Raw genomic sequence first — 12327 nt, 5'->3', positions numbered from 1 at the left:
AGAGGTTTATAAGTTTTTGTTCCATTATAAATTACTACCTATTACCATGTTAATAAGAGTGTGCCTGTTAAAAACATCTTGGTAAAAATGTTATGCTAACAAAGTTGCTAATTTTTCAGTTATTCTCCTTTTTGGGTTTCTTACCAGTGGAAATTTATCCTCTTGGATTTATGTCCTGAATGAAGAATATACTTCTTGGGGCATGCAGCTTAAAAAATGAAGCTTTTTAGAAGCTTCCCACCCTGTTGATGAATTCAGGCATTCAAAACAAATACCAGACAGATTCATTTTTACTTACTTTTCTAATCTAAACCATTTAAAAATGAATTTTCATCTATCTAGGCTACTTTTTTTTCCTCTGAAGATGGATTCTTGCTCTGTCACTCAGGCTGGAGTGCAGTGGCATGATCTCAATCTCAGCTCAGTGCAACATCTGCCTCCTGGGTTCGGGTGATTCTCCTGCCTCAGCCTCCTGAGTAGCTGGGATTACAGGCATGCACCACCACAGCCGGCTGATTTTTGTATTTTTAGTAGAGATGGGGTTTCACCATGTTGGCCAGGCTGGTCTCGAACTCCTGACCTCATGATCTGCCCACCTCGGCTTCCCAAAGTGCTGGGATTACAGGCTTGAGCCACCGCGGCCGGCCATTAAGTTATATTTTGTAGTCTGACAACTTTCTAAGTGAACCACTCTGATTTTCTGTTGACATCATCAGTTCTCACTAGGGTTGTGTACAGAAAATCCATAAACTCACTCCATGTTTTAGATATGCCAGTAAGGGAGATTAAAGTACACTTTGCACCTCTTCACTAGAAACAATAATTATTTTCCTAATGATAGTTTATGTCATTGAGTCTTTATAAAAGGAAAAATAAAATATATATAAAGGATTATAATAAGTTACACAGGTATAAAGCTGTTATGTAATATTTGAAAGCTTTCATTGGGGTGAAATTTTTGGCTGATTTTATGTTGAAAGCTGTTATGAGTGTAGTATCACAAACCTGTCAAGAATTTGTGCTGTATAAAATGGAAAAAAAAGCCCAGGATCTTGATTGGAATACAGGTTGTTCATCCCAAAGCAAAAAATCCAAAGTGCTCTGAAATCTGAAACGTTCTGAGTGCTGACATGATGCTCAAAGGAAATAATCTCACTAATCTCAGATGTAATAAGTAAAAATAAATGAAAATAAAGGAAATGTTCATAGGAGTATTGTGGATTTTTGATTTTTCAATTAGGAATGCTCAACTCTTTTTTTTTGTTTTGTTTTTTTGTTTTTTTGAGACGGAGCCTTGCTCTGTCGCCCAGCTTGGAGAGCAGTGGCGCCATCTCGGCTCACTGCAAGCTACGCTTCCCAGGTTCGTGCCATTCTCCTGCCTCAGCCTCCCGAGTAGCTGGGACTACAGATGCCCACCACCACGCCTGGATAATTTTTTGTATTTTTAGTAGAGACAGGATATTAGTTTCAGTTTGGGGCTCCCTCGTTATACCCAAATCTGTTTTGGTGATCAAATTAATTTCTGTGTCAAATATTTGGACTTAGCATTTTCATTCCTTTCTCCAGCAAATACTGACTGTGGGCTGCCTCTAAAAATGCTGCAGAAGACGCATACCTGTGGCACCAGCTTGGTGATGATGGTGCCTTCTCCAGGGGGATCAGGCAGCTCTGCCACTTGCTCTCCTTTTGGTGGAACAGATGGTTTGTGATCTTTGAAGAGTAAGTGATTTTTACTCGTGGCTCATTCCTTGATTTATCTCAAATTCTGAAATTTAAGGCCTTCCTGTTATTTTAAACTTACTTTGTTAAACAGTTGTTTGTGGCCGGGCGTGGTGGCTCATGCCTGTAGTCCCAGCACTTTGGGAGGCCAAGGCGGGTGAATCACCTGAGGTCAGAAGTTCAAGACCAACCTGGCCAACATGGTGAAACCTCATCTCTACAAAAATACAAAAATTACTTGGGTGCCTGTAATACCAGCTACTTGGGAGACTGAGGCAGGAGAATCACTTGAATCCAGGATGCAGAGGTTGCAGTGGGCTGAGATCACACTATTGCACTCCAGCCTAGGTGACCAAGCGAGACTGTCTCAAAAAAAAAAAAAAAAAAAAAAAAGTGTGCAATAGCTCTGATTACAAAAAGTACCAATTATCAATATAGGGTAGGAAGATTTAAAAATATAATTTTTGTGGTTGACATAATAGTATAGTTTTGAAAACTCTCATCCTGTAAAATTAGTTGAGATAATAATCAGTTCAACAAAGTTTTAGAAAATAAAGTGTTTTCCCACATTATTTTTGGATCACAGCAAGAACTACTCACTATGATAGAATTTCAAAGCTATTAAAATAAGCATGTAAAACACCTGTTTTAGGACACATACAAACTAATAGTTAATATATAGAAAAAATATATGGAAACTTTTTTGTTGTGTTTTTTTTTTTGGTTTTTAACTTGGAGATATAATTTTAATAACTAGATAAGAAATATAGGAGATTTTTATTGGTTAAACTCTTAAGTAACACAGGAAAATGCTGGAGAGAAGCAGATATTTTAAAAATTGGACTCAAGCGGCACGTATATTCACATCTTTACTCTTAAACCTGTCTGAAAAACACTTAGAGAAATAGCATTCTTGGTATTATGTTGGTCCAGTGAGGATGAGAAGGTATTTTGACCCAAACATATGGATGCAGGCTTCAAGGACACAGTGAATTATACCATCTGAAGAAACGGGAAACGAAAAGCTGTGTGGCTGGGAATCGGCAGTTTGTAACAACAGCTGGTGCTGTGGGCAGCAGTCTAATGGGGAAACTACTCAGCAGCAAGCCTTGCACACAGACAAAACAAAATCCACACCTGTGGTTGTTTACAAAGGGCAGAAGGGGCCACGGAAGACACATCATTAATATGGTGGAGAGCACCATTAGCGGTTCTAGCAAAATAAAAAAGAACATGACATACTTTGAAATTCAGAGCCTGACATTAACAAGCTACAGTTTTGACAAATCGTAGAAAGAGATGGTCTCTACAATTTTGAATCTCCAGCACATTTCACAATGCCTGCCTGGCACATACTATGTACTACGTAAATGTTTGTGGAATTGAAATCAACATATTTATGTCATATGCACAAATGTTTATACCTCGTCCAAAAAGGGATAGGAAGGTATTTTGTGGCTATAAGGGAAGAATTGATAAAAACATAAATGTTGATCATGGAGATTTGGAGGAGAAAGACCTCCTGGATTTAAAGCCTGGCTCCTTAACTGTATGACCTAGGTAAGTTATTTTTCCTCTTGGAATTCTTAATTTTTGTCAAATGTTCATAATGATGCTTATCTACTGGAGTTGTTAAAAAGATTGGATGCATTTTGTAGACAAAGGATCTTGCAAAAGGTCTAGCACATAGAAGATTCTCAATAAGATTAGGTCCTCTTCTTTACATGCTTTAATTGTGTGTCACTCTTTTTTACCTTTATTAGATTAGTCTAAAGCGGGAGTCAGCAAACCCTCCCTTTCTGGCCAATTTCAGCCTATTTTGGAAGTAAAATTTTATTGTAACACTGGCATGTCCATTTGTTTATGTGTTGTCTGTGGCAGCTTTATGTATGTAACAGTGGAGTTGAGTAGTTGCAGCAGTGTCCTTACAGCTTGCAAAGCCTAAAATACTGACTTATTTTTTAAATGTACATATATTTTTATAAGGAGACACACTATAGTAATTAAAGCAGTGTATTTTTGGTTTCAGAATGGGCACATAGTTAAATGGAATAATGTATAGAAAAAAATGTTCCTCAGGCCATGCGCAGTGGCTCACTCCTGTAATCCCAGCACTTTGGGAGGCCGAGGTGGCTGGATCACCTGAGGTCAAGAGTTTGATACCAGCCTGGTCAACATGGCAAAAGCATCTCTACTAAAAATACAAAACTTAGGTGATTAGGTGTGGTGGCGCGCCTGTAGTCCCAGCTACTCGGGAGAAACAAACTCGAGAGACACAGTGCTAAAGTTATGTTTGAAAGTGGCAAATGGAATAAGATCAATGATCAAAACTTTGTGTGTGTGTGTGTATATATATATATATATATATGCTGGTGTGGATCATTATCATTGACATTTAACTCATTTAGTCTTCACAATAACTGTATAAGGTAGGTATGTACTTTCATTATTTCCACTCTACAAATGAGGAAACAGATATTCCATGACTTTCCCAGGGCCACCCAAAAGTGTTAGAGCTGGAATTCAACCTCTGGAGCCTGAAGTCCATGCTATCGCTGCACTGTCCTGTGGTAAGGGCTTTAAAAGGCCAAGGTGTCTCCAGGTTTTAGAGCTAGTGTTTGGAAGGATTGCAGCTGAGCTATGTTTGCGTGTATAACAAACCTTACTGAGCACTGACAAACTACAAAGTGTTTCTTATAAACATTTTTACCTTGTGATGTTAAGGATCGTAACCCCTCTTGCAGTTATCCTTTTGATAATTAATGTATGTCGGGAAAAGCCTTCATGCAAAAGTTGCCATTCTGGAAACACTTTGAAAACTCTGGTTCAGTATTAAATTTAGGAAGATGTGTGGTGACAGTTTTCTTTCTGTGGTCTTATGCGTATATTTTCCATCTGTTTACCACTAATTACCACCAATACACAACAACAACAAAAGGGTGTCATTGTTAGAAAAATTTTGTAAAGAGCCTAAAACTTAAAAACTTTGAAAATAATCTCCAAACTCATTAAACAGCTTAATACTTGTTTCCAAAGTCCTAGCCTCTGGCTTGGTGTATCATATTTTGGATGGTCAGTTTACAAGTCATGCGGACCTCATTGCTGCTGAGAGCTCACTGGGCCTTAGTGTTCTTGTACCAGGATTGCATAAGAAATAAACACGTTTCTTTGGAAAATTTAAAATTTTAGCAATTTTTTCCTGAAATATCTTGCCAATTCTCTGTGGCATTCTAGTTTCCTTGAAAATAAAGAAATTTTGTTTTGTTCTAAGACAGAATCTGTTCTGTCACCTAGGCTGGAGTGAAGTGGCGTGATCTTGGCTCACAGCAGCCTCCACCTCCGGGGCTCCCCCCTCAGCCACCTGAGTAATTCGAACTGCAGGCACACACCAACATGCCCAGTTAATTCTGTTTATTTTTTGTAGAGCCAAGGTCCCACTATGTCCCCCAGCCTGGTCTCAAACTCCTGGGTTCAAGCAGTCCTCTTGCCTTCACCTCCCAAAGTGCTGGGATTACAGGCATGAGCCATCGCACCCAGCCAGAAAGAATTTTTTGTACTATTTTAAGTTTGGGAACCAGCATAAGAAATTTCCATATGTGAAATCACTCTGAATAAACTGCAGTTGAAGATACTGTTCATTAAGTTGTGTGATGGTGCCTGTAACAAATTATCAAGGTTTATACCATAAAAAGGTTTATTTCCTATAAGAAACTGGTACACTTGTTATTCTGAGAAAGGGAACACTAGGCAATACATTGGATTTTCTATTTGCCCTGGCTGGTAGGAAGCTTATATCTAAGTGTTGGACTCAGTTACTAGGGCTTTTTGTTGTGTATTAATTTTAATTGGTCATCTTTTATCTGGATTTTTTTTTTTTTCTTTTTTTTTTGAGACAGAGTCTCGCTCTGTCGCCCAGGCTGGAGTACAGTGGCACAAACTCGGCTCACTGCAAGCTCCACCTCCCGGGTTCACGCCATTCTCCTGCCTCAGCCTCCCGAGTAGCTGGGACTACAGGTACCTGCCACCTCGCCCAGCTAATTTGTTATATTTTTAGTAGAGACGGGGTTTCACCGTGTTAGCCAGGATGGTCTCAATCTCCTGACCTCATGATCCGCCTGCCTCAGCCTCCCAAAGTGCTGGGATTACAGGCGTGAGCCACTGCGCCTGGCCTTACCTGGATTTTTAATGTAAACCCCTTATCTCCTTTTTGGAATTAGGTCACACATAAATCAATTACTATCTATTTCTGTGATACTTAACTCCTTCTCACATAGGAGTTAAACCACATTAAAAATTAAATCCTGGCTTTTTCCAAGTCCCAGCCTAGGGCTTTGCCATGTAAATCTGTGGGAGTAGGGATGTGGGTTTTCAACATTAAAGAGCCCTTGTATCTTTGAGCAGTGCTTGTGTGCAATGTGTGTACAGGTAGCTAGTGGCATCACAACTGAATAAAGTATGCTGTTTTTGCAGGCACGTGTTAGGACTCAGTGAACAACATGTTATGGACGTGCTCGAATGACTATCAATTAGTGGTGTAACCCTGGGAATCAAGCCTTCCATTATGTCTGCCAGAGACTTGGAGTCCATCACATCATCACTGAGCCCAAAGGTGAGGTGCACTCATGGTCTTGCACCACCATGGTCATCCCATCACCTCAAAGCTATTGCAGGGAGGCCAGGCAAGAAAGAGACCCTTCCTACTGGGAAGAAGGCAGGCGCATGAGCAGACCAGGCAGCCAGTCCCCAGGAGCCACAGGCCAGGCCTTCCTAAAAGATACACACCTGTTCCTGTCTTGCCCTGTGTGAATGCTGGGGGCAGCGTGTGCTGCAATCAAGGGAGCTCCAGCTTAACTGACCCACATGGCTCTTTGCCCCTGTGGAGCAGCAGTGTGATGAAAAACCTTTCACAGGATTCCATCTCTTAGTACGGAATTGTTGGTAAATGCTTTTAAAGATACTGTTCACATTTCTGTGGTCTTTCTCCTCTTGTCCCCAGCTTGAAGTTGTTGAAGTTGGGTCTTGTCTCTTTGATCCCACATGTGAAACCTGCATTGTCCCACACAGGGACAGACCCTTGCCTTGGGAGGGACTGAGTGATGACTTCATGTAGCCCCTTCATTTTACAGAGGAGGAATCGGGGTCCTACCATGCTGGCAGAGTTGGTGCAGGCTACTCAGAGAGCAGGAACTAGGAACTAAAGGCCAGCTGCTGCCCAGTAACCTAATGTGTACTTCCTTCAACTTGAATGGATTGTGAGCCATCCCTAGGGGCTAGTCCCCCACCCCCTCATGCCAGGTGTTTTTCTTTGCTCCATGGCAACCATCTTTCCTGTCCCTTCTTTCTCATCACCCTGCTCGATTTCTCCTTGCCTCAGTGGCCTGTCATTGCTCTCTATTGAGTGCCTTCCTTCATGGCTCTCCTGGACCTCAGCCAGGCTGGTGTGCTGGGGACAGCACCTTGTCACCAGGGGCAGCTGCTTTGCAGGGCCTGTTGGCCAAGGTCCCGCAGCATTGGACTCAGTGGTGTGTGCAAATCTCTCTTCTCCTTTTGTGTTGCAGCGAGGATGCCGTGAGGAAAGCTGGCATGGCGCACAGTAAATCCAGCAACAATACGGAGAGCCATGTGTTCCTGAAGGCCAAGCCCCAGGTAAGTCCATAGCGGGTGAGTCCCTCTGGCAGAGAGGCTGGGAAAGGAAAGTGTCACAGGTTCTGGAACCTCTCTGTGGGGGGTCCTAGGGAGAAGGAGTGGTGTGGTTGCTGATTGACTGATCACAGGGAGTTGGGGTAGGGTGGTTGCTCATTGATTGATCACAGGGTGTCGGAATGGGGTGATTGCTTATTATCACAGGGAGTCAGGCTGGGATGGTTGCTCATTGATGACTGGGAGTCTGGGTGGGGTGGTTGCTCATTGATTGATTATAGGGAATCGGGTTGGGGTGATTATTCATTTATTGATCACAGGGAGTCGGGGCAGGGCCTGTTGGCCAAGGTCCCGCAGCACTGGACTCAGTGGTGTGCGCAAACCTCTCCTTTTGTGTTGCAGCGAGGATGCCATGAAGAAAGCTGGCATGGCGCACAGTAAATCCAGCAACGATACGGAGAGCCATGTGTTGTGTATCTATCTCTGTGTCCATGGCTTTGGCCTCTGAGCGCATGGCTCTGCCCTCATGGTCATCTTTCTTTTCTTAAAGGGTAGCACGTGTTTGAGGTTGAGTAGTTCTATCAGCCTATTTCCTGCCTCTCTAGTTTTGGGAGTTCTTGGATTTTGTCTAGTCTCTAAACTTTCTAGTCCAAGCTGGCAGTGTTTCTGCTGGGAGAACATTCTAAAATCCTTGTGGAACTTCTCCGTATGTGATGGAATTCATGGCATCAGATGAGGTTTCTCCACAGATCTTTCCTAGATAATTTTGTCTCTCTTCCTCACTTCTGTGAGATGATTGAGGGGATTCATGAGTCTCATGTGTAATCTCTTTGGCACTAGGGAAATTTGCAAGACATGCCACACCCTTGGCATTCCTCTACAGAACACACTTTCCTAACAGTGAATCTCCTAGTTTTAGCATTTTGGTTTTTTCCAATCTAAGTAGTCTGAGAATTTCCCAAATAATCAAGTCTAGGTTCCTTTGGCATAACAATTCTTCCCTCAGTTTGTCTATTTTTTTGTACTTTTAAATTCTTTATATTTTTTATTATACCCTCTATTCTCTCTCCTGTTGCATTTACTATAAGCAGGAAAAAGAAACAAAGCTGAGTCATGAATGCTTTGATTGGAAGTCTGCTCAGCTGAATGTGCAAGCTCATTGCTTATGATTCTGCCTTCCACACAGCTATAGGACACAATCCAACTAAATTTTTGCCATTATATAACAAAGATCATCTTTGATCTAGTGTCCAATAACATGTTCCTTGTTTCCTCTGTGCCCTTAGCATCACCTTTAATGTCCATGTGTCTCAGCATTCAGTTTATGATAATGTGTGTGTTCTTGAAGAGAACACAGACTTTCTGTATGAAGTTCCTCACTTCCTTTAAGGCAGAGTTTGGGTGACAGAGTCTTTAACATCCACATTTCTATCAACAGTGTGTTGGAAGGCAACCTAGACCTTTTCTGCCATGCTTCTCACAATTCTACCGTCGCTCTTTCATTATCCAGTTCCAAAGTCACAGTCACATTTTTAGGCACCCTATTCCTGGTAACAAAATTCATGTTTCCTGTGGCTGCTATAACAAGTTACTACAAATTTGGTGGCTTAAAAGAACAGAAATTTAATCTCTCACAATTTTCAAGACCAGAAGTTCAAAGTCAGTACCATGGGCAAAAAATCACAGCGGCAACAGGGAGGCTACAGGAGAGGAACCTGTTCCTCACATCTTTCAGCTTCTGGTGACTGCTCATACTCCTTGGCTTGTGGCTGTATCACTCCTGTCTTCAGGGCCAACATCACAGAGTAAATAAATTATCTTTATGTTCCATCTTCACATCGCCTTTTCCTCTGTGTGTGAATTTCTGCCTCCCTCTTAGGGGGATACATGCAATTGCACTTAGGGGCCACATACAACCCAGGATAACTCTCCATCTCAAGATCTTTAACTTCATCACACCTGCAAAGAACCTTTTCCCAAATAAGGTAACATTTACAAGTTTCAGGGAATAGGACCTGATTTCTTTAATGACTGTTATTTAGCCTACTACAGATAGAAAGTTGATTAGTGATTGTCAAGGGCCAAGGATGCTGTTGGGAGAAATGGAGTTTTCATTTGGAATGATGAAAATGTTCTAAAATTGGACTGTACATGGTGGCTCACGCCTGTAATCCTAGCACTTCGGGAGGCCTAGGCAGGCGGATCACTTGAGGTCAGGAGTTTGAGATCAGTCTGGCCAATATAGTGAAATCCCACCTCTACTAAAAATACAAAAATTAGGAGTCGTGGTGCACATCTGTAGTCCGTTACTCAGGAGGCTGAGGCAGGAGAATCGCTTGAACCTGGAAGCGGAAGTTGGTTGCAGTGACCTGAGATCATGCCACTGCACTCTAGCCTGGGTGACAGAGGGAGACTCTATCTCAAAAAAAAAAAGAGGAAGAGAAAAAATGTTCTAAAATTGATTTTAATAATACTGCACAACTCTGAATGTAGTACCAGAAACCACTGAGTGGCATGCTTTAAATGGGTGAATTGTATCTCAGCCAACCTATTACATATAGATTTGTAATGGAACCAGTAAAGGTGATGGATAACAGGTCTGTCCTTCCTTGATGGCCAGGTCAGGACAGCATGATCTCCTTGGGTAGGGGGCACTGCTGGGGCTGCCCAGTCCCTAATTAATGAAATCGCACACTTGGACAGAACTGGGACAGAAGCAGTGGAGTAGGCTGTCTGGGGGCTTTGGCCATCTTCTTAGAGAAGGCCCTCCATGTGGCTTCCTCCAGGAATCCAGATCTTTGGGCTGCCTTTTTTATTATTATTATTTAATTGCAAGATTTAATAGAGTGAAAACACAGCTCCCATGCAAAGGGAGGGGACCCAAAGGCGGCTGCCGCTCCCTGCTCGAATGTCTGGGTTTATATCCTGATCATTGTCCCTCCCCCTGCGCTCTCAGGCGATACATGATTTGACTATTTCTTTACCTTCTGCTTTAGCCTTATTTGTATTTTACTGAATCCTCTTTACTACCTGGTTGGGTGTGAGCTGAGCTACAAGCCCCGTGTTTAAAGGTGGGTGCGGCCTCCTTCCACAGCTAGGCTTAGGAATTCTTTTTTTTTTTTTTTTTTTTTTTTTTTTTGAGACGGAGTCTCGCTCTGTCGCTCGGGCTGGAGTGCAGTGGCCGGACCTCAGCTCACTGCAAGCTCCGGCTCCCGGGTTTACGCCATTCTCCTGCCTCAGCCTCCCGAGTAGCTGGGACTACAGGCGCCCGCCACCTCGCCCGGCTAGTTTTTTGTATTTTTTTTTAGTAGAGACGGGATTTCACAGTGTTGGCCAGGATGGTCTCGATCTCCTGACCTCGTGATCCGCCCGTCTCGGCCTCCCAAAGTGCTGGGATTACAGGCTTAGGAATTCTTAGTCGGGATCCTTGGGCTGCTCTTGCTGCAGCCTGTCCATGGTCCGGGTCCATCTCAGCTATGTGAGGACACACTCCGTGTTGTTAGAGTGTCGTGTGTGTGCTCGACACACCCCTACTCACTTCTATAGAACACAGGGGACATAGGAAACCCTTAAATCATAAATGTGATTCTCTGGTCACAGTTTTGGGTTCAGGCTGAGCTGCTTTGGGCAAGTGGGGCACCCTCCCACTGGGAAAGCCCAAGTCCAGGACACAGGCTGCCCCTCAGAGGGAGGGCTGGCTTGTGGGGGCTGCCAGCTTCCCAGCACCAGCTGGGCCTCAGCCCTGCCGGCATTCCTGCTGAGCACTGTGGGGCACCTGTGCTCAGCAGGGCACAGAGGCATCAGGGATCCTGCTGCAGGCACACCTGTGCCGCTCACATGAGGACCATGTCCTCACTGTGAAGGATGAGGAGCAAGGCCCTCAGGACCTGTGTCCTCAGAGTACCATGCACTGCACCACCGATTGAGAGGTGACCTGACAGCTGGTGGGGCCATGCAGTGAGTGCCTCCCTGTGCTGCCTGGCACTCTGGGCAATGGCCTGCAGCCCTGTGGTGATAAGAGGGCTCCCCTTTTTCATGTGTACTACCCCATCATTTGTGATTGTTATAAATTCATGATTCCTGTGTTCATTAGGAGTTGTCACTGTGTACCCTTCTCCATGAACCTGGGCCTGCTGTCCTGTCAGGATGCTGTCAGCCTTGGGGCCAGCACTGTGCAGTCTGGCCCTGGCCAGCCTTGACCTCAGCTCTCCTTTTCTGACATACTGTCCCATTACTTGGCTTGTGGTTCATCCTCCAGCTTCCTAGCAAAGTTCCTGCTCCCTGAAGCAGGAAGAGGCTGAGATTAATGCCAAGGAAATGGGGCTGTGGGCCTGGGAGGACTGTGCTGCCGGGCTAGGGTGGCACTGAGCTGGCCACTCCCAGACAGTGGACACAGCTGTGCTGTGGTGGGAGGGGCGGTGCAGGTGTGGCCATGGCACTCTGGAGACAGCCTTCTGAGGCCTGTGAGCGGTATTGTCAGGGCGGAAGAGGACAGCGTCTTGCCCCCAGGAGAATAGTCTGAGCAGGAGACCCAGAGTGATCATGTGTTTGGAAGGCAGCTCCAGACCAGCTAGGGGACCAGGAAAGCCTTCCTGCTTCCAGGGAGGTGTGTGCGGCTCTGCCTATGCCTCTTTTCCAGGGCAGTTGGCAGGTCCCAGGATAAGCAAGACTCCGTGCCGGCCCAGGAAGGTCCCTGAAGGCAGTAGGAGCTATGAAGAAACACCTGATAGCCAGTGAGGAACAAGGCACATGACTAGGAAAGAAAGAGCTTTATTTTCAGTCTTCAAAAAGTAGGGCAATACTACTTTTTTTTTTTTTTTTTTTTTTGAAACAGAGTCTCGCTCTGTCGCCCAGGCTGGAAAGCAGTAGCGTGGTCTCAGCTCACTGCAAGCTCCGCCTCCCAGGTTCACACCATTCTCCTGTGTCAGCCTCCAGAGTAGCTGGGACTACAAGCACCTGCCACCACGC

The sequence above is a fragment of the Rhinopithecus roxellana genome, chromosome 13 (assembly GCF_007565055.1).
Source record: "Rhinopithecus roxellana isolate Shanxi Qingling chromosome 13, ASM756505v1, whole genome shotgun sequence".
Classification (NCBI taxonomy): Eukaryota; Metazoa; Chordata; class Mammalia; order Primates; family Cercopithecidae; genus Rhinopithecus; species Rhinopithecus roxellana.
The sequence above is the reverse complement of the archived record's forward strand: the minus strand, read 5'-3'. Positions refer to the sequence as shown.